The 27,615-nt window shown below is 39.8% G+C and overlaps 1 long non-coding RNA gene across 2 annotated transcripts; it reads left to right on the forward strand.

Moving 5' to 3' along the window:
- Positions 1 to 257: 257 nt before the first annotated feature.
- Positions 258 to 26,209, forward strand: LOC132686148 (uncharacterized). 2 transcript variants are annotated; one of them, XR_013553254.2, is made up of 3 exons: positions 258 to 1,201; positions 2,592 to 2,727; positions 25,899 to 26,209. It is a non-coding gene; the product is annotated as an uncharacterized LOC132686148 (long non-coding RNA). The 2 variants fall into 2 exon arrangements; XR_009613463.3 differs by lacking the exon at positions 25,899 to 26,209 and adding an exon at positions 4,152 to 4,440.
- Positions 26,210 to 27,615: the final 1,406 nt, after the last annotated feature.

Genomic DNA, 27,615 nt, shown 5'->3' on the forward strand with positions numbered 1-27,615 from the left:
GGGGAGTTGAGTGAGGCGAGGGGGAGGGAGCGGGGAAAGCTGCTCTCGCTGCTGCTCCGGCCCGTGGGGCGCAGGGACACTCCGACCCGGGAGGGGGGAAGGGGAGGGAGAAGGGAAGGGGGCGGGGAAAGAGGAAGAAGCAGAGGAAGGAAGTGGGGGGGGGGGGGGGGGTGTCCTTCTCGCGAGATTTCAGTGGCGCCCGTCCCTCCGGGTGACTTCTCCCTCCCTGTAGCGCTCCTTCTCGGGATCCGCTAGCGGTGAGGTCCCTGTGCGGCTGCTGAGCGGCCGGCTGGAGGCGCTTGGCGGCTTCCGGCCAACCCACTCCTCTCCCGCGCGAGGGGGCAACCCCGGCCTCACCAGGAACATCGAGCCCAAATCAACCAGGAGTTACACTCAAAGTCTTCCCCCGTCTTTCCACTCCACCCGATTTCTCTTTTCCTTTTTCCACTCCTCCACTCTTTCCTACCGGAAACGCTACCCTTTCCTCCTACAGTTCCGCCCGCCAGTCCCTCAACTCTAGTCTTCCCTCGCGCCCCGGAGTGTGACGCTAAGAACCCCCTCCCCCTGTCTGCGGCCCCTCCCCCCGCACCCCAGGAGGCTGTTGGAGGGGATGGGGTGGAGCCCAGGGAGGAAGAGAAAGGAAACCAATCGGATTGGATAAGCAGCTGCCATGGCAACTGGAGGCTGTGGTTGTATTGTCATAGTAACCAATGTGTGCGGACTGGGTGACCCTCCCTTGGCGAATGGATTCCCGGGAAAGTGCCCAGGGTTCCCCCTTGGCTTCCCTTCCGTCTAAAGGCCTCCCCCAGGTTGGGAATCCGGGTGATCTACTGGGCGGTGAGGTTCATTTCCTCTTCCCTTTCCCCTTCCCGCAGCAATGAGGGGGGCCCCAAGGCATTCACCGTGGGCTTTTCCACCCGCCTGCGGGCTGGAACCACCTCCAGTTTCCTCTCAGTGCCGGGCGTGGAGAGGGCCGGGCCTGCGAGGAAGACGCCAGGCCTGAAGGCTAGCGAGCTGCGGACTGGAACAAGGAGGGCGAGGCGGCGGCGCAAAGCTTCGGGCGGGCGAGGGGTTTCCCCAGGACTGCCTCCGGCTCAGAGAGGCGGGATCCCGCCAGGACGGGGTCCCTAAGGGAGGAAAACGGCACACGACGACCCAGATTCCTCTCCTGCCGGGCAGGGACCTCCTTAGACTTTTACTGGTGGGTCGACCCCTTACGGAAATCCCCCAAAGCTCACCCGATACACCCTCGGCAACCGAGCAACCTCCTGCCGCGGGGAAGCCAGAGTAAAAGTAGGAACATCCTAGAAGACTAATAAATGGTTTTCTAGCGTTTAGAGCCAGGGACGTGGTGAGACGCCCTCCCTCTCGGAGGCATCCCCCCAGTGGGGGTCCCACTTGATTAGCGAAGACCTTCCTGTGAGGTCCTCCCTCTGCAGACTTCTCTGATGGGTCCGCTCTGTTTTAGAACTTGTCACTGTATCTTTTGGGTCGGAGAGGGAAACGTTGGGTAAAAATATCGAGAACTTAGATACTGGCGCGGTGAAATAGTACAATGAAGAACCTAGATACTGGCGCGAAGTTCCGAGGAAAGGCATTGAGGAAGAGGATTTTCATTCTTAAAACAAATTTTTCTGAAAGTCTATTATGTGTATTTTATGTTAGGTTTGGGGTTAAAAACCTGAAATAAGGAAATGGGGTCAATAATAACATGGAGTGTGAGAAGCAACTGGAGAAATGGTAATTCTAATGGCTTGAAGGACTTATTTGACATTTTACAAATCATTTCGATTCGTATTGTGGAGTCTTCTACGGAGCTGTTTCAAAGTACTTTGGACAGTGCAACTGTATAACCTCCCCCCCACCCAACCAGGACTGTAGCCCTTACTAGCGAGTTTAAATCAGGATTTTAATGGGCTGTTTTAGTTTAGCTCGGTTTGAGTAACTGATTCCTGTTGTCTTCCATGCTAGGTGAGGAGGAACTTTCAAGATCTTTCCCTGAGATCACACCCTATTAAAAGACTAGACCAATGTTTTTTTGGAACATCATGTATGCGTTTAGAGAAAATGAAAGTACAGGCCACGCTGAAACAAATCGGAAGAATAGATTATCTTTAACGAAATAGAAACTAACCTATGCCCCTCCTGCCGTCAGCGCCTACTGTGCTGCCGTGTGAGGCATGGTGATTGCAGCTGTACAATGCCCCCTGTGATGCCTCACTGCACCAACGCGCCACCCACTCATGGAAAAGAGAGCCACCTAGTGAAATACTGTTCTCATCTCTGGTGTAGGTACTTCCTTTCCGTCAACTCTAGAGCCCAAGGATGGGGATTACTAGCACATATTACCTAAAATACCCTACATGTCTTTCCTGAAATGCGCTGCTAATCATCACAGTTAACACCTTTTAAGTCTGTGGCTCATAATATCCAGTAAACAGTGTTCGAGCATGTGTCATGACACTTCTGATAAGCAATCTAGGAGATTATTACTATCTTCTCATTTTGGAAATAAGAAAACTGGGATCAGTAAGATGAATCCTTTTGTTGTGTTTTCTACAAACATTTACTGAGCATCTATTACTTTTCAGGTTCTGTCCAGCTTACTGTGGATATCATGGTAAAAGAGGCATTGTCCCTATCTTGGAGAAACCCACCTTCTGGTGGTAGAGATACCAGAGAATGGAGAAGTGATAAGAATGCAAGATGATGGGTGCAGTAATTAAGGTCAGAACAAAGTACCCCAGGTACACAGATGAGGGTCAGAAATACAATCTTTGTATTTTATATCAGCTTTCCTAAGAATTTTGTAAGATTCTTCAATAGCTTTACAATGCCCCTACAAACTAGGTAGAATTATAGCGTTTACGTCTTGTAGGTTGTAAGACACCAATGCCCATCTTGAAAATAACTTTTGAAAATCCATAAAACTCAGAAAAATTATGGCCCAGATATTATACATTGCTTAATGTACATTTTCCAATCTCGTCTCTTTCTACTGCTCTCCATCAAAAGATATGTAGAATATAAGCTTCTGTAATAATAGCTTTTATTCATTTCTTTCCCCTGCAGATATAGATTACATCTAAACCAAAAGAAATTAAAGAGAAACTCATAATCCTACCTGATTTAAGTTTTTCGTTTGTACCCAAGTGATTTTTTCGGAAAGATCAAAAGCTAGCAGACCTGAGTGTGCATTTCAGCTCTTCCCTCTCAGTCTCTAACTTTCGGTTTCTTCCTTGACCAAAATGGAAATAGGCTTCCTGTGAACTTTAATGATGATATATGTGACTGAGTATAACTGACATATAACATGGGCACTTGATAAATGTTAATTTTCTTTTTGCTCTCATATTCCTTTATATCAAGCTAAAAGGAATAATTTAGAACTACTGCAGCATAAAGTCATTTTTTTAAATGGTAGCTTCTCTAGTCTTTGTGATACTCATAGGTCTGACCACACACCCAAATCTTTTCTCATTCAGTGCCAAAAGATAGATTTCTTTACCCATGATTCTGATCACTAAGAGAATACAGTATCAGGACATTGTGAGTCAGATTCTAGAGGGTTGAAACTTTTAAATAGCCTTTTGTTGCTAAAAATAGCTTGATATGACTGCATTTTGGCCCAAGTAAACAGTGTCCAGTTTTCAACCACACAGCAAGTACTTCCTGAGAAGCTACTCTTAACATTCCTGCCACATTTACCCAGAGCTTCAGTAACCTGACAATTAATACACAGCAAGCCTCCTCCCTTTTTTATAATAGACAATCTCACCTGATCCATGAAACCATAACAAGCACTAATTTATTTTCATCTTTAGCCTACATATTCTGCATGTTTCCAAATCATGTGCATAATTAGGTACTTAATAAATGTGTTTCTATTTTGATGAGTAGAATGACTTAACTACAGCAGTCAAGTACACAATGTATGTAAAGCAGGTCCATGCTGTCTTCAGTACCACACCTCAGACCATGGAACTAAGTGATTCAATCAAAAGAGTGATTCATTCTCTTCCAATAGTGAGTCAGATACAAAATGACATTTCAACTCAGGTCTCCTGTTGCTCAAGATTTCATAGACCAAAGGTTAGCAGCCTTTCTCAAACAGTTTGCCAAGTATTTATTTATTCATTCACTCCTTCCAGGGAGTCACGGAGCCTGAAAAACAATCAGGAAGACTTGCAGTCCAAGACCCTAGAGAAAAAACTTGTGGTTTTGGAGGCACTGAGGTACCAGAGAATGGTAGTCAGAGTGCATTCTCCTTCTCCATTCTCCTAATATTGACTTAGGGGAAACTTATTAATCTTCAAGAATTTCTCCCAATTCCCAATTAGAAAATACCTCTGGGAAAGAACCACACCTTAAAATCTTATCTGCTAATTTAATGGACACCAACCATCTGGAGAAGACAAGAAGAAATTCTCCTAGGGAAAATTGAAGAGTATTAAAAAAGAAAACTGAAGTTAGCCTCTTTAGTCTCTTATACTCTATATTGTCCAAAAGCTATAGTGTTCATGGATGTCTTTACTACTACAAGCACAGTACTTCAGAAGCCATCCTGGTATCCCTAGTTTGACATCAATGTGTTTCATGTCAAAATCTGTTATGTTACCCGGAAGCTGCCATTTTTTTCCTAAAACACTCAACTAAAAGAAAAAAAAAATCTCTTACTATTTTATAGTCTGTACCTCCTTAATTTCTGTAGGGCAGACTACTGTTTTTGAGAACAGAGAATGTGATACAGATATTCTTTGCCATAAATCTGCTCTTCTTCAAAACCATGGGAAACCACATGTGGCCACACATGTGCATATACACATGCACACCTTCTTTTCCCTGTCTTTATTATTTTACCACCTCTATTTGCAATCCGAGTTAAGATATGATATAGATGGAAAGTAAAGAAACTCAGGATGTCATTTCAAGTCATGCTAAGGATACATGCCCAAGGATTGTTCTGCTTTGCTTAATTACTCTAGGGTCTTTGCCATCTCAGAAAAATTCTACATGTCAGAATCTAGATAGTTTGCCCCATATTAATAAAAATTCCTACTCTCATTGGATTGCTAGATGTAAGAGCACATTCCAGAACAAATTGAATAGTAAATTAATATATTTTTATATTCTACACATTTGCCATATTAAGCCTTAAATTTTTTTTTTATCTTCTGGTTTAAGTTCTCCATTCGTTTTCCATTACCCTTACAATAAAGTCCTCCATCATTAGGATGACCTACGTGGTCTGGCCCTTGCCTGCCTCTTCTCTGACACTTCCTGGTGTCACCGCTCTAGCCACACTGACCTTCTCTCAGGTCTCTCAGTGGGCAGCAGTCTTTTCTACTCAGAGACTTTACACAAGCTGTTCCCTTCTTTTCTCTTGGACCACTCTTCTTCCTTCTCATGCTTTAAGCCTAAACCTGAACGTCTTTGGAAAAACCATCTCTACCCACCCAAGCACAATGGATTAGCTACATCTCTTACATAGTCCCTCAGCACCCTTCCCTTCGTTCTTCATGGCATTTTTCAGGATCGTAATTCTTTTTGTTCAATGTCTGTTCCCTCCAGTTGACTCTGTAAGTTCTGTGAGGGCAGACACCATGACTGTTTTGCTCACTCCCCTAACAGGATGCCTGATACAAAGGTGCTCAATAAATTGTTGTTAAATCAATTAATCTTGGGGGAAAAAATAGAAATTTAGACCATGACTTTCATATAAATGCTTAAAATTCCTGACCACCTAACTACAGAACATAGAAGCAATCCCTAAGCAATAAAAAAAAAAGAACTTCCCTGGGCCTTCAACCCACCTGGGGCACTGAAATCTGCTATATTTAACAAAATGAAAGTTTTAATTAAATGAAATTTACTTAGGCAATGAATAAAGAACACATTTACAATTATCTCGCAGCTCATCAATTATCTTGATGTAACTCATCAATTATCTTGCAGCAAAGTCCCATACTTCAGTGTAGAGAAAGAAGTCTTCAATATCCAAATCATTTTTATTTAACTTTTATGCTCTCAGATTTGGGAATAGGGAAAGCAGTCAACCTTTTATTGTGTGACAAAATAAAAACACTCCTAGGGGAGGCTGGCAAGACAAAAAAGAGGATATCAGCTAATTGGTAAATAGGATAGAAAAATTAGATTTAAAAATTCAGAAAGAAAAGTGATTCAGAGAATAGAATGGAAAACTCAGTGATCTTTGTATCTCTCACCAGACAGAGAGAGACAGAGCATGAGCAGGGAAGGGGCAGAGAGCGAGGGAGACACAGAATCTGAAGCAGGCTCCAGACTGGGAGCTATCAGCGCAGAGCCCGTTGTGGGCCTTGAACTCACTGACCACGAGATCATGACCTGAGCTGAGGTCGGACACTCAACTGACTGAGCCACCCAGGTGCCCCATTATTGTTTTGTTTTGTTTTGTTTTCTTGTGTGTTGGGATAAGGCTAAATAAATTGAATAAGTTTGCTAAGGTAAGGGGCCACGTGCAGTTTCACTGTAAGTGATATATTGAAATTGTTTCTGGTGGCAGACTGTCCAAGTTCAGTTAGATATTGTCTGTACCATACCTAGCAGTACAAGGCGCTTCGTAGGCACTCAACAGGCGGTGCTGCTGTTATTACGCATATGGGGTGAATCAGAGCTTCACTCACTCAACTTCACACTCTAATTAATGTAGGTTAAACTTATTTTTAAAAAACAAACACGAAATGTAGATTTGCTTTTGTAGAGAGAGAGGTACTAGCAAAATCATATGACCAGCTGTATTATATGACCAAGTATAAATTGCCAAGAGGGAAAACAGCTTTCATCTCCTTACAGAGGATGTCTCAGTTCATTAGCAGTTTTTTGTTGGAATGAGATGAGATCCAAGGTCCCTCAAAGCTGAAGAGGGTAAGGAGGCTCCTAGGGAGCAAAACCAGCTGCTTTTGCTTTCCCTGCCCTCTTAGAAACTAACATCCCTGCAATGGCTCTCAGGCTCACTCTCTCAACCAATGGCTGTAAGCTTTCTGTTATACTGCTCCCACCAAGTGATCCAGTCCTTTGTCCAAAAGGACATGCATGGTTTTAGCTCTTTAACAATGTCCCTGTGGTGGAATCAAGCCTATAGTACATGCCAAATGTTGGAATGCCAGTATTTCCAAAATGTAGGCAGCAGTGGCCTAGATGTTACAGGAGGTTATTAGCTGTAGAAAGAAGTTGAAATTAATTTTCTATAAGTATTCGTGGGACAGCCTGATTTTAGCATTAAAGCACAGTAGGAGTCTTAGGTTGAGTTATAAGTTTAGGGTCTATGAGGAACATTCAACCGATGATCAATTCTTAATCTTTCACTGTTATTTCAAGATAAATCTGAACTAGGGGCCCTTGAGTGGTTCAGTTGGTTGAGCGTCCGACTCTTGATTTTGGCTTAGGTCATAATCTCATGGTTCATGAGTTCGAGTCCCATGTCAGACCCTGCGCTGACAGCATGGGGCCTGCTTCTGATTCTCTCTCTACCCCTCCCCCACTCACATTTGGTCTCTCTCAAATAAACTTAAAAAAATATTTAAAAAAAAAGACAAATCTGAACTAAATTTACTTCTGAGAACCTTAATCTGGATATATCCTGATACTAAGGAGAAAACTTGTGGAGGTGTGGATCCTCTAGAATTTTAGTATTTAGTTATTTATTCATTTAATATTCAAAAATATATAGAGAATTTTCTATGTTGGGTCATGGGCTCATCACTGGGGTAGAGATGGTGAACAGTACAGTCTTGCTCTCAGATTTTAAAGTTTAGAGCACAACTAAGTAAAGGGGTAGTTATATTACAGAGTAATAATCTGTGGTAGAGGTCTTTGGAATCATTCCGCCTTGAGATCAGGTGCAGGCATGAAATCAGATAACCCACTTACATGTCCCAGTCCACTACAAAGTCCTTGAGAATGAGATTTTGCAGTTAACTTTTTCAAATTCTATTACTTAGCAGGAAAAGGAATATATACAGTTCAACTATCCAGAAAAGTGATGGAAAACTATAGCCAAAAGTATTTTAGACTACAATATACCTGAGAGATACAAAAACACATATATGAAGTATGACTACAAAACAGAATTTGCATAGAAAATAGTCAGAAATACAATAAAATATTAATAGCAGTTATTTCTGTGAGGCAAACTATTTATGGGTGGCTTTTATTTTCTCACATGTGCCAGTATCTCCCATCAACCAAAGAGTAATAAAGTAGATTAGATGGTTGTTGTTGCTATTATTGTCAGGAGTTTCATTTTTTGTCATTGTTTTTTAAAGAATGCCTGAGCTATCCACAACATTACAGGAGTTTAAAAGGAACATTAGAAATTGAAAAAAAGACAGATGAAAGATAAATGTAGTAGGTTCTCACATCCTGGTGATTGAAACAAAGATCTTATTATAAGCAATTCCTAAGGCATTTCCTAAGGCTTACCCCAATGCACTATCAGGTACTGATACTTTCATACAAACAAAAACTGATGGGGGTGGTCATATTTGAAATGCATCATGACTGACCCTCTTTGGTAATTTTGAGTCCAGTGGGAACCATAACAGCCTGAGAAAGATGGAATTCCCTAGATGGGATTTACAAAAGAAACATTTTAAGTAAAAAATATCCAAAATTAAACCTTGGCTTAACCTTTCTGCCTTTTTACCTTTATATTACTCTTCTCTTCCACCAACTTTAGGTCACACCTCTGACCCCTCTAGTTATGTATAACCTGCATTTCCACATTTCTCTGGAATGTGACCAGTCAGGAACCTCAGCACTGTGCTTTTCTTTTCTTTTTTTTTTTTTTTTTCTTTTCTATTTATGGGTGAGAAAGCAAAAGAGGCAAAAGAAGATCATCAAGTCTGGAGGAAGAGGAAGAATTGATGGATGAGCAAAGAAGTACACCCCCTGGTGGTAGTAATAGTTCTTAGATACCCACCTATTAGAATCTACTTTCCATGAGAGACATTAAGAAGAGATTAGATCCCCAATCTGATTAAAAACAAGAAAGGTGACCTCTAAAATATACTTCCAGGGGTACCTGGGTGGCACATTTGGTAAAACGTCCAACTCTTGATTTCAGCTCAGGTCATGATCTCATGGTTCGTGAAATTGAGCCCTATCTTGAGCTCCGTGCTGACAGGGCAGAGTCTGCTTGAGATTCATTCATTTTCTCTCTCTCAAAATAAATAAATAAACTTAAAATATATATAGACTTCCAAACTCAATAATCTCTGTCTTCTGCATGGGACATCTCTGGTCTTGCTGCCTATAATCTGTGACAGTTAGAGATGATTCCATATAATGATACAGATGAAGGAGGCTGGTATATACCAAAAGAAATTGTGTATTGCCATTTTAAATTGATATTCTCTAAAACAAAAGGTATCATCTGAATTTAGTCTGTCACTACAACGTGGAAATGTCACCCTACAACAAACAAACAGGGACACCTGGATGGCTCAGTCGGTTAAGCATCCTACCTTGGCCCAGGTCATGATCTCATGGTTAGTGGGTTTGAGCCCCATGTCGGGCTCAGTGCTGACAGCTCAGAGCCTGGAGGCTGCTTCGGATTCTGTGTCTCCCTTTCTCTCTGCCCCTACCCTGCTGGCTCACTGGCTCGCTTGCTCGCTCTCTCTCTCTCCCTCTCTCCCTCCCTCTCTCTTTCAAAAATAAACATTAATCAAATTTAATACTTTTTTTTAATTTTAAAACAAAAAATACAAAACATTACAATCCAGGCAGTTGCTAAATTGCTATCTACTCCACAGAAAGTCCTTTTTTACCTCTCAGGTAACTGAAATCACAAAGAACCAAATCTAAAAATCTCTTGTTTTTATTTTTTTCAAACTTTATGTTCCACTGGGCAATATAAATCCTATTTTCTTTACTGCAACTATTTTTACCTTGAATCTAGTGACATTTCAATTTAAAAAAAAATTTACCACCTAATCCCATCTTTAATTCATTTTATTGCTATGGCTCTAGTGATACCTAATAAATAACTGTAAAAATTCCTTAAATTAAAATAGAATGACAAGACTCAGCCACTTATTGGATGTGAGGGAAGGAGAGGAAGAAATCAAGGAGACTCCCAGGTTTCTGCTTGGGAAACTAAATGAAAATAGAAAACATAAATCAGTTGGAGAGATGTATGGCTATGAAGATAAAAATTTGTTTTAGACATATTGAACTGCAGTTGTCTGGGGTTGAGAAAGTCTTGTGGATCTGGAGCATCTGAGAGAAATCTGAGCCAAAGTTGTAGATTTTGAGTCATTAGCATGAAGATGGTAAGAAGAGATACTTGAGGGATTTCAGAAAGCTTGCCTATGAAATGAGAGAGCTAGGAGAGGCTTTGTCTTATAAAGAGGGGAGAGACTTCAGCAAGAAAGGATCCAGAACAGAAAATAATAGATAAGAGATGCTAAGTAGACAGGAGCATGGCTTCTGAGGAAACAGAAGATAGATTCAGCACACAAGGGCAGAAAGGGGAAATCTCTTTTCTAGTAAAATAATAAGGAGATTGTAATTGTGGGGTTTTCCTCTCCATACTCTCACTCCTATTTCTTTTATCTCATGTCCTTATGGATTTTAAAACTTAAGGTTACAAGATCTCATAGACTAAAGAATCCAGGACAAAGACTGATGATATAAGGCTAAACCTTTCAGCACTGGAATATATAAACAATTCCTCTAATTGCATGCAGAAAATCAGAGATGAGAGCAAAACACAAGGAGACATTGTATTCTGCCTCCCACCTGAAACCAGAAGCCCTGAGGAGATTTATAGATATTCTAAATAGGTTTCTGGCATTTGAGAATAGAACAAAAACCTCAATCCCCATTACTACGCAAAGCCAAAGAAGGTAGCAAGACCACAGAGTTCCTCGCATCCACACTGGCACAGGAAAATAGTTAAAACAGTATTGTGAGCTCATGCTTTGAATTTCTACATCTTCAAGAACTGCAATCATAAAAACATTTTTTTTAATTAAAAGACATCTCTGGGTTCATTAGCAAGATTATTATCTCTGGACATCAGGATTGAATGAGCAACACAACTGAGTTAATGAGGATAGAGCTGTGGCCCTGATATTCCGGGTCTGAAAGCAGGTAGATGTAGGCTAGGAGTCTGAATCCTCAGAGTAATGGAGAGCAATGGCACCCCATACAGAATATGGCCCCTTTAGTCACACTCACTGTGAAACTGGGATTTGGGAAAAGCTATGACTTGTACCCTGAGCTGGAGTTTAAAAAACAAAATGAACAAATGAACGAACCAAACATTACTTGTGTCTGGTAGTGGAAGGAAGGAGAGAAATTTCAAGATTTGTGCCAGACTGCTTTCCAGTCCTCTTTGCCAATATCCCTGATGAGGAACAGGAGCCCTGAGACACGTACTTCTGGACTGGGGGCTGGGACAGGGTCTTAGGATCTACATGAGGGTTACATGGTGTAGGTAGAAAGATAAAGCTACCACTTAAGATGAGCTGCAAATTACAATTTGCACACAAGGCAAATTAACACTAAAAACATAGCCAACCCCTTAACTTAATTTTTGCCTTAATTCATCTGTTAGTTTCTAGTAAAGATACATTAAAAATTCCCAATACACTTGTTGATCTACTTATTTTTTTCCTGCAATTTTGTTACTTTTTAAAAATTTCATAGTTATAGGGTTAACTGGATGGAACTTCTTGGTGATTTTTTTCATTTTTTAATATAATGTAATTTTTATCAGTATGTAATGTCTCTATTAATAACCTACTTGCTTTAAACTATTTTGTCTGATACTGATATTCTATTCCAACTTTCTTTTGGTTAGCATTTGCTTATTATAACTTTTCCTTTTCTTTATATTCAAACTTGCTGTTATTTTATTATTGGCAGATCTTTTATAAACAGCATACACCCAGGTTTTTGTTTTTTAATCTTGACTGTCTCCTTATTAATTGGGAAGTTCAATTAATGTAAGTATGATCTAGTTGAAATTCTCTGGGTCATTGCTGGCATGTACTTTTGATTTTCTGTTTATAGTGCTTTCTCCTGTTTTGTTTGTTTTTGGGGTTCGTTTGTTTGTGGTTTTTTTTTTTTTTTGTTTTTTTTTTGGTTGGTTGGTTTGTTTGCCTTTCCTGCCTTTCTTAAATTGAAAACCTCTTTTTATTCCTTTTCTTTTACTTCCACTGATTTGGAAACTACAGATTATATTTTGTCTGTGCTACAAGCAGCTACTTTTAAATTTATAAATGAATACCTAACCATTAATTTTCCTATTTATAATTTTTAATTTTTTAAGTTATTTATTTTGAGAGAGAGGCAGAGACAGAGAGACCACAGGTGGAGGAGGGGCAGAGAGACAGAGAGACAGAATCCCAAGCAGGCTCCACACTTTCAGAGCAGAGCCTGATGTGGGGTTCGAACTTACAAACTGTGAGATCATGACCTGAGCTGAGATCAAGAGTCAGATGGATGCTTAATCAACTGAGTTACCCAGGCACCTCAATTTCTAATTTTTTAAATACAACTGTCCTATTGTTCCAGTAAGACTGTGTTTTAGCTATCAAACATATTGGGCAGTTTTTGGTATCTAAAATTTTAGTTCCATATTTATTACAACATAACATAAAACAGGTACTATACGATCAATATATAATTAATCAGTCTAATTTCTCAGTTTTTGCATTTAACATATTTTTTAACACCACACTTTCATTGTTAATTCACTTTTCTTTTTGCTGAAATACATGCTTTATTAATTCATTCCATAAAAATTTGTGGTTGATAAACCCAACTTTAAAAGAAAAATTCTCTATTTCATCATTCTTAAATTATAGCTTAGCTAGGTATAGAAATCTGTGTTGCCAGTTATTTCCCCCTTAATGCTTTGGAGATATTAAACATTGGCCTCTGGTATTTGTTGTTATTGATGAGAATTCTGGCATCTAATTGTCATCCTTTTATGAGTAATCTATGTTTTCTTGATGGTGGTTTTTGAAATTTTCTCTTTGTTGTCAGTGTTAGGCATCTTCACTACAGCACATCTATGTATGAATTTATTTTTATTGTTCTGTACCTAATATACGCTTTCATTTCAAGAACTTCAGAAAATTCTCGGTATTAGCTCTCCAAATATTACTTCCACCATGTCTTTTATTCTCAGACACTGCTAATTAGTTGCATCCTTCATGTGTTCTAGGTATTGCTGTGTAACAAATCATCCCAGAACATAGTAGCATGAAACATGAACCATTTTATTATACTTACAGATTCTGTATGATAGGATTTCAGGGATAGCTTGACTCAGCTTCATGATGTTCAGAGTGTCAGATGAAAAGACTTGAACAGCTGGTAGTCACTTGAATGACTGGTTCTTTTTCACTCCTATGTCTAGGCTAGAGTGACAAAGGCTGGCCTCTACTGGAACTGGAGATTGGAGTACTTACACATGACTTCTCTATGTGGCTTGGGTTTTCTCACATCATAGTAGCCATCTTTCATCAGTATGAAAAATGAAAATATGTATATGTTTGTAAACACATAGAATATCATGGAAGGATATTTCAGAAATTAGTAATAAGAGAGGTGCCTGAGTGGCTCAGTCGGTTGGGTGTCCAACTTCAGCTGATCCTGCAGTCTGTGAGTTCAAGCCCCACGTTGGGTCCTGTGCTGACAGCACAGAGCCTGGAGCCTGCTTCGGATTCTGTGTCTCCATCTCTCTCTCTTCCTCCCCCACTCACACTTTGTCTCTGTTTAAGATAAAAATAAACGTTAAGAAAATATTTTTAATTAAAAAAAATAAATTAGTGGGGTGCCTGGGTGGCTCAGTTTGTTGAGCTTCCGACTTCGGCTCAGGTCATGATCTCACGGTCTGTGATTTCAAGTCCCGAGTCAGGCTCTGTGCTGACCGCTCAGAGCCTGGAGCCTGCTTTGGATTCTGTGTCTCCTTCTCTCTCTCTCTGCCCCTCCCCTGCTCATGCTCTGTCTCTCTCTGTCTCAAAAATAAATAAAAACATTATAAAAATTTTTTATAAAAAAAATAAAAGAAAGAAATTAGTAATAATTGCCTTGGGGAAGAAAATGGAATCACAGAGGGAAAGAAAAAGGACAGAAATACATTTTAATGATATATTCTTTTGTGCCCTTTGCATGTTATGTGAGTGCATTATCTAATAAAAAATAAAAATTAAAAACAAAAAAATCCCCAGCCGTGCAGATAGCCATTTATTTATTCTTTAAACATAAATAGACACTGCCCTACACTTGATGTTACATTTGAAACACTGCACCAGCAATTCGAGGACTACTGAAAAGAAATATACCACACAGTCAAGTATGGCTCCTTCAAATAGAACATCGTACTACAGATTGAGTCCCCTTCATGTAAAGACACTAAGTGACTCTCAAGTGGTACAATCTACAGATCATTAAAAATCCATCTTACCCAAAACATTTCCTCTTGTTAACCTGCTTCAGTTCTGAAAACCCCAATCTTGAACTTTCTTTGTTAGGGTAAAGGCAAATTTTCAGCAAGCCCCTATTATGCTGCAAATACATAACCTGGCTAACCTGGTAGCAAGATGGGGTTATTCATAGGTTCTCTCTAGTAGAAAGTTAACTGAGAAATGAGGTTGGTTTTGGTGGGAGGGAGTTAAAAGCCTCTGATGCATGCAACCCTGCAAAGGATTACACCCTCGAGATTTGCCAAATGAGAATTCCTGCATAGTTAAGAGGATAATGAAGGTACTGAGCATTTAGGAGAAATGGAGAGAAGTATGCATCTTACAAACCTCACCTAGTTTTTATGAAGCAGTGTCTGAGTGTATAGTAGAGTGAAGCCCTACACTGAAATTACAGGAAAGTCAAAAGTCACAATAATTGACTATAGGTTGACAATAGACTTATGTCCCTCAGTAGTTTTTTTAAGTCATTAGAGTAACATAACCTGTTATAGGGGCTCCTGGGTGGTTCAGTCAGTTGAGCATCTGGCTCTTGGTTTTTGCTGGGGTCACAATCTCACAGTTTGTGGGTTTGAGCCCTGCTTCAGGCTCTGTGCTGACAGCATGGAGCCTGCTTGGGATTTTCTCTCTCCCTCTCTCTCTCTGCCCGCCCCTGCTCATTCCCTCTCTCAAAATAAATAAATAAAACTTTTTTAAAAATTCTTAATTAAAAAATAAATAAAAAAGAGTAATATAACCTATTATAAAATGGTTTCATACACATCATCTATCCTAATATTAATCAATGTATGTTCTGGATAATACTAGCCTCTTTGGATGTTAATAGATATTGCTAACATAATGTATTTCATGATCAAATACATTTGAGCAACAGTAGTTTAAGAAGGATTTTTTTTTTCTTGGCGAGACTTCTTAGAGCTTATAACATGCAAGTGTATATTTCCCCAAACGAAAAAAAAAAAAATGCAATGTGCACAAAATTATCTTCCCTCAGAACCCTTTTTTAAATCATAGCGCTTCTTATGGACTAATGTTATATAGGACACTTGGGAATAACTGATCCTTTCTACTCTTCTCCTGAGTAGAAATTTCTACTGATGGTCACCTTTGTCTTGTCTTATCTTACCCTCCCCTGAATCATTCCATATCCTCCATTATGATGTTCATACTTGGAAAATGTTGATGACATCAAAAGTAATGATGAACTTCATGCAAGGTCTTCCATACCGCTTGTTACCATATGCCTAGGCATGAGTACCAGCAGGAGGCTCTGCATTTTCTGAAGTAACTACAAACTGCAGCAAGACTCAGAGAGATCAGTGGCAGATAGGAGCAGACCTGAATGTAGTATCTCCTTGTCAGTGAGGCCTGTCCTTCAGGTGTCATGATGCTCTCTGTAATCTGGTCTTGCCTTCTTTTAGGCCTCAAAAACTGGGTCTAGGGCTTGGCCTTAGCCCTCCTTGAAGCAATAATAGTGACTTTTCTACCCTTACAACTAAATTCCAAATCCTTTAAAGCTAAAATTAAGTTTCCTTTGCTCTAGAAAGTCCAGGCCATAGAATGCTGCCCATCTCTGGCCAATGTATTCTCCAAAGGCAGGAGATAGCCATAGATGGTTACACCACTGATTATGTTCCTCAAGAGAGTCTAGTAAAATATAGATGTATTAGTAAAACCGAACTAAGGCTTACTCCAGCCTTAATGTCCATCTGAATACTTCATTTCTTCCAAAAGAATCACAAATCCATCTTTAGAGAGCTTTGCAAGATAATTTATCTTCACTGAAGTCTTGAAGATGTAGCAAAGCAGTGAATCACACCATATACCTAAAATTTAGTTAACATCCTCCTTATTTATTTCCCCAAAGCCCCACGCCGCAGAGCAGCTGCTGTCTAAATACCCCTTCTTTGCTTTTCAGTCACTCCCTCATCCCTCACTACCCTACTTTCTCTGTCCCTTTCCACTTACAGCTTCTCCACTGTGGGTAATCTCTTATCTTTTTAAAAATTAATGTAAATCACTTTAGCTTCTCCAGTTCTCTTATCACCCTTTCTTCCCATTACCTTCCCCAACTTACCTCATCAACTCAACAAGGAAGCTGGGGAGAACAGAAATGGAGAAAATATAGTCTGTTGTTATATGTTACACTTTTCCTTTGTTTTATACATATGTAATATGTAACATATATGTATATCGTGTATATAATATGTTATATAATATGTCCAGTAAATCTTCAATATAACAATCCTTGCCTGTTAGTCTGTCCTGTAAAATTGCTAGATTAATGAGCCAATCAGGTATTTGTTTCTGAAATCCAATAACTAGTTTAACTAGTTCTCTTTTTTTTTTTATGTTTATTTATTTTTGAGAGAGAGAGACAGAGAGACAGAGCACGAGCAGGGGAGGGGCAGAGAGAGAGGGAGACACAGAATCCGAAGCAGGCTCCAGGCTCTAAGCTGTCAGCACAGAGCCCGACATGGGGCTCAAACTCATGAAGCACGAGATCATGACCTGAGCTGAGGTTGGACGTTTAACCAACTGAGCCACCCAGGCCCCCACCCCCCCAATAACTAGTTCTCTTAAAAGTTCATAGCCTTTAGTCAGTTCTACACATAGCCAATGGTGATCTAAGTTCTCTAAAGGTTGTATAACTGGGCTGTGTGAGATGAAAACAAATGGGCAAAATATCCAGGTACTGGTCATTCGCATGAATAAAGCTGCCTATCTATCACCCTCTGATCAGACAGTCTGAGCTCACATGGGAAGACCCTTTTATGTCTACTTGTGCTAAGCGAGATAAGGAAACCATTGAATAGGAACTAGGTCAGCTGCCTCCCACTGCTTATCACCAGTCATCAAAACAAATTTCTTAGCTTAGAAGTTTCATGTCTTTTAAATGGATTCCCTGTTCTCGTTTCTTCTCTACAAACCAGGACTTTGCTAAGCACCCCGCCTTCAGACAAGTTTATACATCATTGGGTGTATAGGCTTGTCTGATATTTCTCAACTTATTATTTTTTGGCTTGCATGTCTAATCATTTACTGGACAAATGCTTCATACGTAAACTGCAAAAACACACATTCAGGCTGAATTTAAGATTTTAGAATCAGAAGTAAGAACTTCAGAGAAACTAGACTTGAAAAAGAATAGAAAATGTCAGCATATACTCCCCAGTCTCCCTGCTGCTTGATGTTGGTCAGAGTGAAATCAGGATTTAGTGGTGAAGACCACATCCTGTTACCATGGAAATTATTGTACTGTCACAAATTTAGTACTATGACTTCATGGTGAAGAGGAACAGATGGTCTGGAAAAGAATGGAGGCCTAGGGTTAACAAAATTGTTTGGTGAATAAGCCATCGTACATCCTTTCTGGAAGTGGGTAAGAACATAAATAATAAGAAAAAACGACTTTATCAGAGCCTTACAAAAGCCACTGAGGAAGGAGTTTAGCCAGGGTAAAACTACAAAGCTCTTTTCCAATGAGAGAAAAACAAGCATTTTACTGTAGGGTGAAGCACAGGGGGGAATACAATACAGCTTACAATAAGTCCATGTTCCACAGCTGCCCCTTCACTCCTTACCAGCCTCTCACTTAACCACCATTGAAGTAATATCTAGAGCCCTTAGGGCCAGCAATCAGGCCCGCACTTGCCACGCTTTCACACTGTCCCATTTTTAGGTATTTCTGACTCTAAGGTTTGATTCCTGCATCCTGGGTCACATGCTTCCAAACAGCCTGAAGAACGCAGGCCAGTAGGGGTGGGCAGTAGGGTTACAGCCTGGCATGGGGGTGGAGGTAGCTAGCTCATCTTGTCTGAGTGGTCGCAGTCCAGACTGAGTTCTTGTCCAGCCAAGCTGGCACTCTGGAAACCAGTCCCACAGATTGGGCAATGAAACCAAGGTATTGCCAGCAACTCAAAAATTGACCCAAAGCACTGATGTTTAGAACTGTCTGCCTAGCAACTTTCCATCGTGATAACTGTTCATTTAAAGGGCAGTGAAGTTTCCCAAGCTTATAAATGCCACTAAAATCAGTCATCCTTAGAAACACACTTTATTTGGAGTAGAGGCAATGAGAAATCCCAGCATCATCATCCTCCGGGGATGATTATCAAGTAAATTAACTAAAAGAAGCTAACATTAGCTAACAACTAGTGTGTGCTAACCTAAATGCTTAAAGACATTTTTTTGTTTGTTTTTTAAATAACTTTAGATTTTATTCACAGGAGAGTTGCAAATACAGTACAGAGAGCTCATGGGTATCCTTCATCCAGCTTCCCCTATGTTAACACGTTATGTAACCACAGTACAAGATTGACACTGTGAAGTTAATGTTGGTACAATACTGTCAACTAAACTACAGACTTCATTCCGGTTTCACCAATTTTTCCATTAATGACCTTTTTTTGGTTCTGAGATCCAGTCCATGTTAACATTTAGTCATCTTATCTAAGTCCCCTTCAATCTGTGATAGTTTCCTGGGCTTTTTTTCATGGTCTTGACAATGTTGAAGACTATTGGTCAGGTATTTTGTAGAGCCTCCCCAAATTGAGGTTTCCCTGATGTTTTCTCATTACTAGACTGAACTTATGGATTTTTGGAAATGACATCACGGAGGAGAAGTGTCCTTTTCATCACATCATGTCAGGGGTACATGATATCAATATGACTTATTACTGATGATGTTAACTTTGGCCATTTGGTTAACATTGTGTATGCCAGGTTTCTAGTAGAGAAATTACTTTTTCCCTTTCCATACTCTGTTTGTTAGAACAAATCAATATGTCCAATACATATTCAAGAAGGCAAGGAGGCTCTACCTCCTAGAAAGGTGATTATCAAAGAATTTGTGGTCATATAAACATTTCATCCATCCCAATAACTAATAAATATTTTTGGTATAATAGTTTGAGGCTATGTAATTATTCTGTTTCTAATTTTAGGGGATCTTGACTGCAGCAATTATTACCATGGTATGTCAATGGTTATTTTAAATGTCCCTGAGGGTGCCTGGGTGGCTCAGTTGGTTAAGCCTCTGACTCTTGGTTTCAGCTCAGGTCATGATCTCACAGTCTCATGAGTTTGAGCCCCATATCAGGGTCTGTGCTGACAGTGTGGAGCCTGCTTGGGATTCTCTCTCTCTCCCTTTCTCTGCCCTTCCTCCACTCATGCTGTCTCTGTCTCTCTCAAAATAAATAAATAAACTTAAAAAAAAGTTTTTTTTAAATCCCTGATTCCTACTATATGTATTATTTGAAGTCCTTCTGTAAGAAAGATTTGCTTCCCTCACACACACACTGCCACTACTAATGTATTTGTTTTCTTATTTATACCAGTATAGACTCATGGATACTTATTTTATTCTTTGAATTATAATCCAAAACTGTGACTCTTTATGTTGTTCTTTGGATTGTTCCAATTTTGGCTTTGGGGGCAGTTTTGGGTTGGCTCCCCTGTCTTCTTGATATGCCTTATACAGGAAAGAGCTAACATAGGTCAGAGGCTGCTATGTTCACTGCCTGCAAGGTTGTCCTTGGCTGGCATCTGGAAACCTGGCTTGTGAAAAAGTTCCCTGTACTGGTATGAAAAGCTCTATACCCTGCTGAACTTGTTCTACCCATTTAAGCCACTGAATACCTGCCTCCTTCTGAGAGACTGGGGTTGTCATAGTTGCCAGGCAGAGAATGCCAACACTACCAGCCCCCAAGTAAAACCCTCAACTCTGACTCTCCAATGGGCTTCCCTAGGAGAAACATTTAAGTACATGCCACTGCATTTTCACTACCAGAAAAGGGAGCACACCTAGTTTGCCCCCTCCTGGACTGGGAGGGAAAGCCTGTGGATAGATTTCTCCAGATTCTGCTTAATGCATCTTTCCCCCCTTAATGATCTGCTGTGTAAGCTTACTGTGTCATTGGAATGGATTTTAGCCATTAGTGCAACTGAATCCTGTGAGTCCTGCTACCAGAGCACTGCATTTGAGTGGCCTTGGATACCTCTAAACATGTCCTATCCCCCTTCCCTCCTTCCTTCCTCCTTCCTTCCTCCCTCCCTCTCTCCCTTCCTCCCTCCCCCTCTCATTTTCTCTATTTATTTATCAGGACTTCCTTACTTTGTAGCACTACAAGAAGCTCCAGACTTGTATTTTCCTTGTCCTAGTCCTAGTCCTAGAAGCAGTCATTTCTTCAAGGAGCCTTTTTTTTTTTTTCTTTTTAGGAGAATGATATTTAGAAAGCAAGGTTTGTGGATCATTGCTAATATGCTATCATTGCTTCTAAGCCCTTTGGGCAGATAGACAAGGATGTGTATATGTGTGTTTACTAACTCATACACACACGCACACACACACACACAATTTTTTTGAGGGGGAGGAGGGGCAGAGAGAAAGGGAGAGAGAGAATCATAAGCAGGATCCATGCTCAGTGAGGAGCCTGATTCAGGGCTCGATCTCACGACCATGAGATCATGACCTGAGTGGAAATCAAGAGTCGGAAGCTTAACTGACTGAGCCACCCAGCTCCCCCAACCAAATGCATTTAAGATACATCTATGTTGTGTGAATCCATAGTTTGCATTTTTTAATTGCTGAGCAGTATTTTACTGTATGGATGTATTACAGTTTGTTAATCTGTTCACCTCTTGAGGACATCTCATCTGCTTCCAGTTTCGGGTGATTATGAATATAGCTTCTATAAATAGTCATTTACAGGTTTCTGTATATACAAGTTTTCAATTCGCTTTTGTAATTACCTAGGATTCAGATTGCTGGGCCATATGATAAATGTATGTTCAGCTTTGTTGAGAACTGCCAAACTAGCTGCACCATTTTGCATTTCCACAACCAGTGACTCAGAGTGGTTGTTGTACCACATCTTGACCAGCACTGGGGGTTATCAATTTAAAAAAAAATGTACTTTTCTTTTTGCCATTGTAAAGGAGATATCTATTGTGGTTTTCATTTACATTTCCCTAATGACTAATGACAGAACATATTTTTATATGCTTATTCTCCATTTGTATATTTTCTTAGAAAAGTATCTTTTGTCTTTTTTTTTTTTTTTTAATTGGGTTATTTGTGTTCTTGTTGAGAAATATAGCAATTCTTTATATTCTGGCTATAAGTCCTGTATTGTACATGTGATTTACAAATGTTTTTTCCAACTCTAGTTTGTCATTCTAACCATTTTTTTTTTCAAAATCAAAGTTTTTACTTTCTGTAAGTCCAATTTATCAATGTTTTCCTTTTATGGGTTGTGCTTTTGGTGTCATATCTAAAAACTAGTTACCAAACCCAAGATGATACAAATTTCAATATTTTCTTCTAAAAGCTTGATAGTTCCTACATTTTACATCCAGGTATATGATCCACTTTGAGTTGATTTTTGGATAAGGTGTGAAATATGTGTTAAGGTTATTTTTTTCCTTTCTGCATATGTACATTGAAATGTTTTAGCACCATTTGTTGGAAAGATTATACTTTCTCTATTGAATTGACTTTGCACCTTGTCAAAATCAGGTGACTATATTTTGGTGAATCTTTTTCAGGGTTTTTCTGCTTCATTGATCTATGTGTCTCTCCTACTGTCCATACTATAGCTTTATAGTAAATCTTAAAATTGCATTGTATGACTCTCCTCTCTGTGTCTCTATATACTTATATATAAACATATTTATATATTCATACATATATCTATTTTTATATTTATATATAATTATATAAACTATATTTGCTTCATATGTAAAGTGTATTTATATGTAGCATGCAAATATGAAATATAAATATATATATTTATATATAAAATATATAAGTAAATATATTTTTATATATTATGTATCATGTATATTAATTCCCTGGTCTAGCTCTAACATCTATATCCTGAGTTTACTTGTGATGATTGCTTTGTCTATTCATGCTGCCAGCTTAGATGTTTTAAATGAGTTATCTCAAAGTTTTCAAATGCATCTATGACTTCAAAGAGGATTTTTTAAATGTTGCATCTACATTTTATGATAATCTAATATGAGATTATTCTGGATCTTGTCATACAGTCTTAGTCTTCATGTTTGTTTCTAGCTGAGTTTGTACCAATGAATATCTAAAGTAACAGCATATAGTATTTAATTAGTGGAAAAGCATGTCAGACTGTTATTAATTTGCATGTCTTAAAGCCAAAATGACAATAATTTTCCTGCATATGGTGCTGTACTCATGTTAAGTTTACCTGTTATGTAGACAAAACTAAGCTTTTGCATTGATAATAATAATTGGAAAGATATTTTCATAGAAAAATGCTTTGGCTTAAGTTATTTAATAACTTGAAATTTTGGCTGATGAAAATGATATAGTGCCAGCTAATTAGTAGTGGCTGAGCTAGTATGTAAATTTCTTATTTGCATCAAGTGAAAGCTAAATTATGTCATGCTAGCTCTCTTTTCACACAAAAGAAGTCTCTAGTAGTTTAAATAAAGGAGTAGAATTAAATAATCTGCACCATAAGAGTTTCATACTGCAAGTGGATGTATTGCTTCAGTGTTGTCTCTGTCAGCCCAGTTTTAACAGAGTATTAGCATAACTGTTGGTAGTATAAACTTAAAAAAGAATTTTGTATTAACTAGTATTTTTCCCAGAATTACATTTTGGGGTACACTGTTGAATCATGGACAATTTAATATTGGATTTGGAGTTAAAAACAAATTCATTGTTTAAAATGAAAAGTAGGGTATCTAGGTGGCTCAGTCAGTTAAGCCTATGACTCTTGATTCCGGCTCAGGTCATGGTCTCACAGTTTTGTGAATTTGAGACCCCAAGACAGGCTCTGTGCTCATGGTGTGGAGCCTGCTTAGGATTCTCTCTCTCTCTCTTTCTCTCCCCCTCCCCTACTTGCATTCTCTCTCAAAATAAATAAATAAACTTAAAAAATATATATGTGATTAAAATAAACAAAAATAAATAAATAAAATGAAAAGCAGTAACAATAACAACAGCCCGAATTTTAGCCAATTAAAAATCAAATTAAGTCCACAAGTGACAGAAAGCCCTCTCCCTCTTATTTGGACCTGGCAACTTCAACCTGAGTCCTTTGAAGAGAGGCAGCCCTCCCATGTATCTCATAAGGAGGTGACTTGGTGATCAACAATGGGACCAGGGCACGTGGCAAAGGAAGCGGGACCTGAAATCTATCTAGAGAAAGAAACAACTTTTCTAACTTACACGAAGGTGTCAAATGGGGGTAATGGTGCCCCAGTTGAAGAATCCTTTACCAAGTTTGTTGTATTAGTCAGGATACGTACAGCTGCAAGTCACAGAGCATGTGACAAAGACTGCCTCAAGTAATGAACACATTTATCTGGAGATAGATGGTTCCAGGGTTGGGAAGTGGCTTGATGATGCATTAAAGATTTTTCCTTTTTTTTTAATCTTTCCACACTGACATTCTTGAGTGTTGAAGGTTGATCCTTGCATAGTCATCTCCTGGTAACAGAATTGCTGCTACAGCTCCAAGATCACATCTTCATGGAATAGTACTGGACCCCCATCTCTGTTTTCATCAGAAATAGAAATTACTTGCAGAAGTGGGGCTCCTGGGTGGCTCAGTTGGTTGAGTGTCTGACTCCAGCTCAGGTCACGATCTCACGGTTCATGAGTTCGAGCCCCGTGTTGGGCTCTGTGCTGACAGCTCAGAGCCTGGAGCCTGCTTCGGATTCTGTGTCTCCCTCTCTCTCTGCCCCTCTCCCACTCCTTCTCTGTCTCTGTTTCTGTCTCTCTTGAAAATAAAAATAAATAAACATTTAAAAAATTGTTTAAAAAGAAAAGAAATAATAAAAAAAAAAAGATTCACAGAAATAAATCCATCCTTCCACCCCAGCCAACTTCCCCTCATGTATCATTGGCCAGAACTGGGTCACGGAGCTACACTGGCTTCAAAGAGAGGTGGGAATGACTGCCTAAAAAGGAAGAAAATTGGCAACCAACAGTGTCTACCACACCCATAAAAGAAAAGGCTCTTTTTTTACTTTGTTTCAAAGGCAACCTCCTAGGGAGGTTGCTCCTAGGGAGCAAAAAGCATCTCCACCACCCTTTTCTTGGACTCTGGAATTTTTCTTGAATCACTTTGTAATGTTTATACTATCACATTCATTCATTCATTCATTCATTCATTCAGACTAATTGGAAAGAAGATAAATCTGAGTTAGTTTGAAATGAAAAAAATAATAGAACAATCTTAGGAACTTGTATGTCTATCACTTTTTTTTTTTAATTTTTTTTAACGTTTATTTATTTTTGAGACAGAGAGAGACAGAGCATGAACGGGGGAGGGTCACAGAGAGAGGGAGACACAGAATCTGAAACAGGCTCCAGGCTCTGAGCTGTCAGCACAGAGCCCGACGCGGGTCTCGAACCCACGGACCGTGAGATCATGACCTGAGCCGAAGTCGGACGCTTAACCAACCGAGCCACCCAGGCGCCCCTGTCTATCACTTTAAACTGCACATTATCAGTAAAAACTGGGCTAGCCAGAGAAATCCAAGAACAAATCCTTCGGAAGAAGCTTTAAGGAATGAACACGCATCACCGGGGATAAATATGTTCTTTGTACGCAAACGGACCAAGCTTCTTAAACATGTTTTTTTCTGCATTCCCCTTGCAACACTGTTTGGTGTGTGTATTTTTTTGTATGCAGGGTGGAGGAGTGGTTAATTAAGGGAGCAACCAGGGGCACCTGAGTGGCTCAGTGGGTTAAGTGTCAGACTTGGGCTCAGGTTGTGATCTTCCAGTGGCAAGTGCACTGGAGCCCTGCCCTGGGCTTCCCTGGCAGCTCAGAACCTGCTTCAGGTTCTGTCTCCCTCTCACTCTGCCCCTTCCCCGCTTGCTCACACACACACACACACACACACACACACACACACACACTCTCTCTCTCTCTCTCTCTCTCTCTCTCTCTCAAAAATAAATAAAACATTTAAAACAGGAGAGCAACTAAAGGAAACTTAAGTACATTAACATGATACCAACTTTTCAAATTAGTTTAGTTTAGTTTAGTTTTCAGTTTGGTTTCCTAACAATTCAATTATCAGGAATCTTGGTATTTAGGGAAATCCTATTTGTTACTCTTTCCCTAAAACAAGAACACATCAATAATCAAATAACTACTCCCTAATTATCTCTTGTGTAAATATGGATTTACATATCTGAAGTTTGGCTAATATATCGCATACTTTTCTGCCTTGGTTCCCCTTAGTTGTATTATTTTTAAAAGTATTCACATCTCTCATAACAAAAATTTCCAGGTAAACTCTTGTTTTTATGCTCCCTGAGCAAGACACTTCCCTCTCCCCACCCCCCACACACCTCAAACGAATATACCAAACCTCACTTTATGTTTTATCCAAACTTGCCTTTTTTTTTTTTTCTTACAGAGCTTTTAGGAAAAGGTATGAGCAGGATTCATTCTTCCCTCTCTGAATTCCATTCCCAAGGTTGATAAATTAAAGCTGAACCAGGTCATTCTTATGTGAAAAGTACTTTCTTTCGGTGTCCTGGATTTGCTGAAGATCACGATGGCGACAGAAGGGAGAACATGTCACAATCGGCCACCAAGGCAGTTTCTTATCCATTGATTTGTGAAAGCTACTCCTTTTCAGTAGCATACTTCATTTTTTTTTTAGTGTTTGTTTATTTTTGAGAGAGAGAGAGAGAGAGAGAGAGAGAGAGGATGTGGGGGAGGGACTGACAGAGAAGGAGACAGAAAATCTGAAGCAGGCTCCGAGCTGTCAGCACAAAGCCCAAAGTGGGGCTTGAACCCATGAATCGTGAGATCATGACCTGAGCCAAAATCAAGAGTCTGAAGCTGAAATGACTGAGCCACCCAGGCGTCCCAACATACTTCACTTGAATCCATATTATGGCCTGCATTTTTCCAGAGGCTGAGTAAACAAAAGACCCATCATTTCTAATTATACAGTTTGATTACTTCAAAGAACATTTTGGGTGCCATTTAGATGAGGAAATGATCCCTTTACTATTTGTTAACATTTCCTCTACTGTGATGAAATTGTTGAGATCATGTTGGAGACCACCTCAATGCATGGAGAGTCTCGAGTTGGGGACCTAAAATGGCCCATGCTTTCCTTTGGTCAGGAAGTCTTCCTCGAAAAAGATGTCCCCTGGGATTAAGAGATCCTAGAAGTAGGAGAAACTTGGAAGATCAGCTGAGCCAGAACACTTTCAAAGCCTCGCAACGAAAGAGGAAAAGGAGGCTCCAAGCAGAGGTGGGCTGGTGTGGGAGGAAACAGGGCGCAGGTGCTGGTGATCAGAGGCACTGAGTGCTGCCTTACCTACCCCATATATCACCAGGATTCCAACTCGTGGGGCTCTGGCTGGCAGTCACTTCTGGATAGGTTGTTGTGTTCAGCCTCTAGCTGGAAATGTCACTGGGCTTCAAAGTGGGCTGGCATAGCCTTCTGTCTTTGTCTAGGCTAGTTATCGTGTTTGAGAGTCAAAACACCCACACCTACTTGATTGTCCTGCAATTGAGAAAGGAAGGTGTGTACCCCCATCCACAGTCTCCTTTCAAAAAGGCAGCTTGGGGCCTTGCAGTAGGAGTGGACCCTGGACTCCGACAGCCCTGGTTCCAATCCTGGCTCTGCCACGTGTAGTGGCTGAATGAATGATCTAGGGCAAATTATTTGACTCCTCTGACCCTTTTCTCATTTGGAAAATTGTAATAACAATCCTTGCCAACACGCAGGCTTTTAATAAAAAGTCAGAACACATGACTTTTAAGCTCACCTGACAATTTCCTTTCCTCCCTTCACTTAAAAATACAATTCTTTCAATAGTATGGAGAGTGAGAAGGGCTCCCATTCAGAGGGACAGCAGGAGAAAAATTTGTAGCCTATGCAGGCCAATGGATGTGTGCACAAGGGCAGTTCAAGAAGACAACATTAATCAAAAGCAACTATAAAGGTGACTCATATAATGCACCCTCCCCACCTTTACAAAATGAAATCTCAGACCTTCCAGAGCTTGGGACCTCTCAGCGCATCTTTCCGGCTTCACTTCAAATATCTACATGGCCATCTGTCAGCATTAAAACTGCGAGTGAATTGGAGGGGAGGAGCCAAGATGGCGGAA

The sequence above is a fragment of the Panthera onca genome, chromosome F1 (assembly GCF_046562875.1).
Source record: "Panthera onca isolate mPanOnc1 chromosome F1, mPanOnc1 haplotype 2, whole genome shotgun sequence".
In the NCBI taxonomy this organism is placed as follows: domain Eukaryota; kingdom Metazoa; phylum Chordata; class Mammalia; order Carnivora; family Felidae; genus Panthera; species Panthera onca.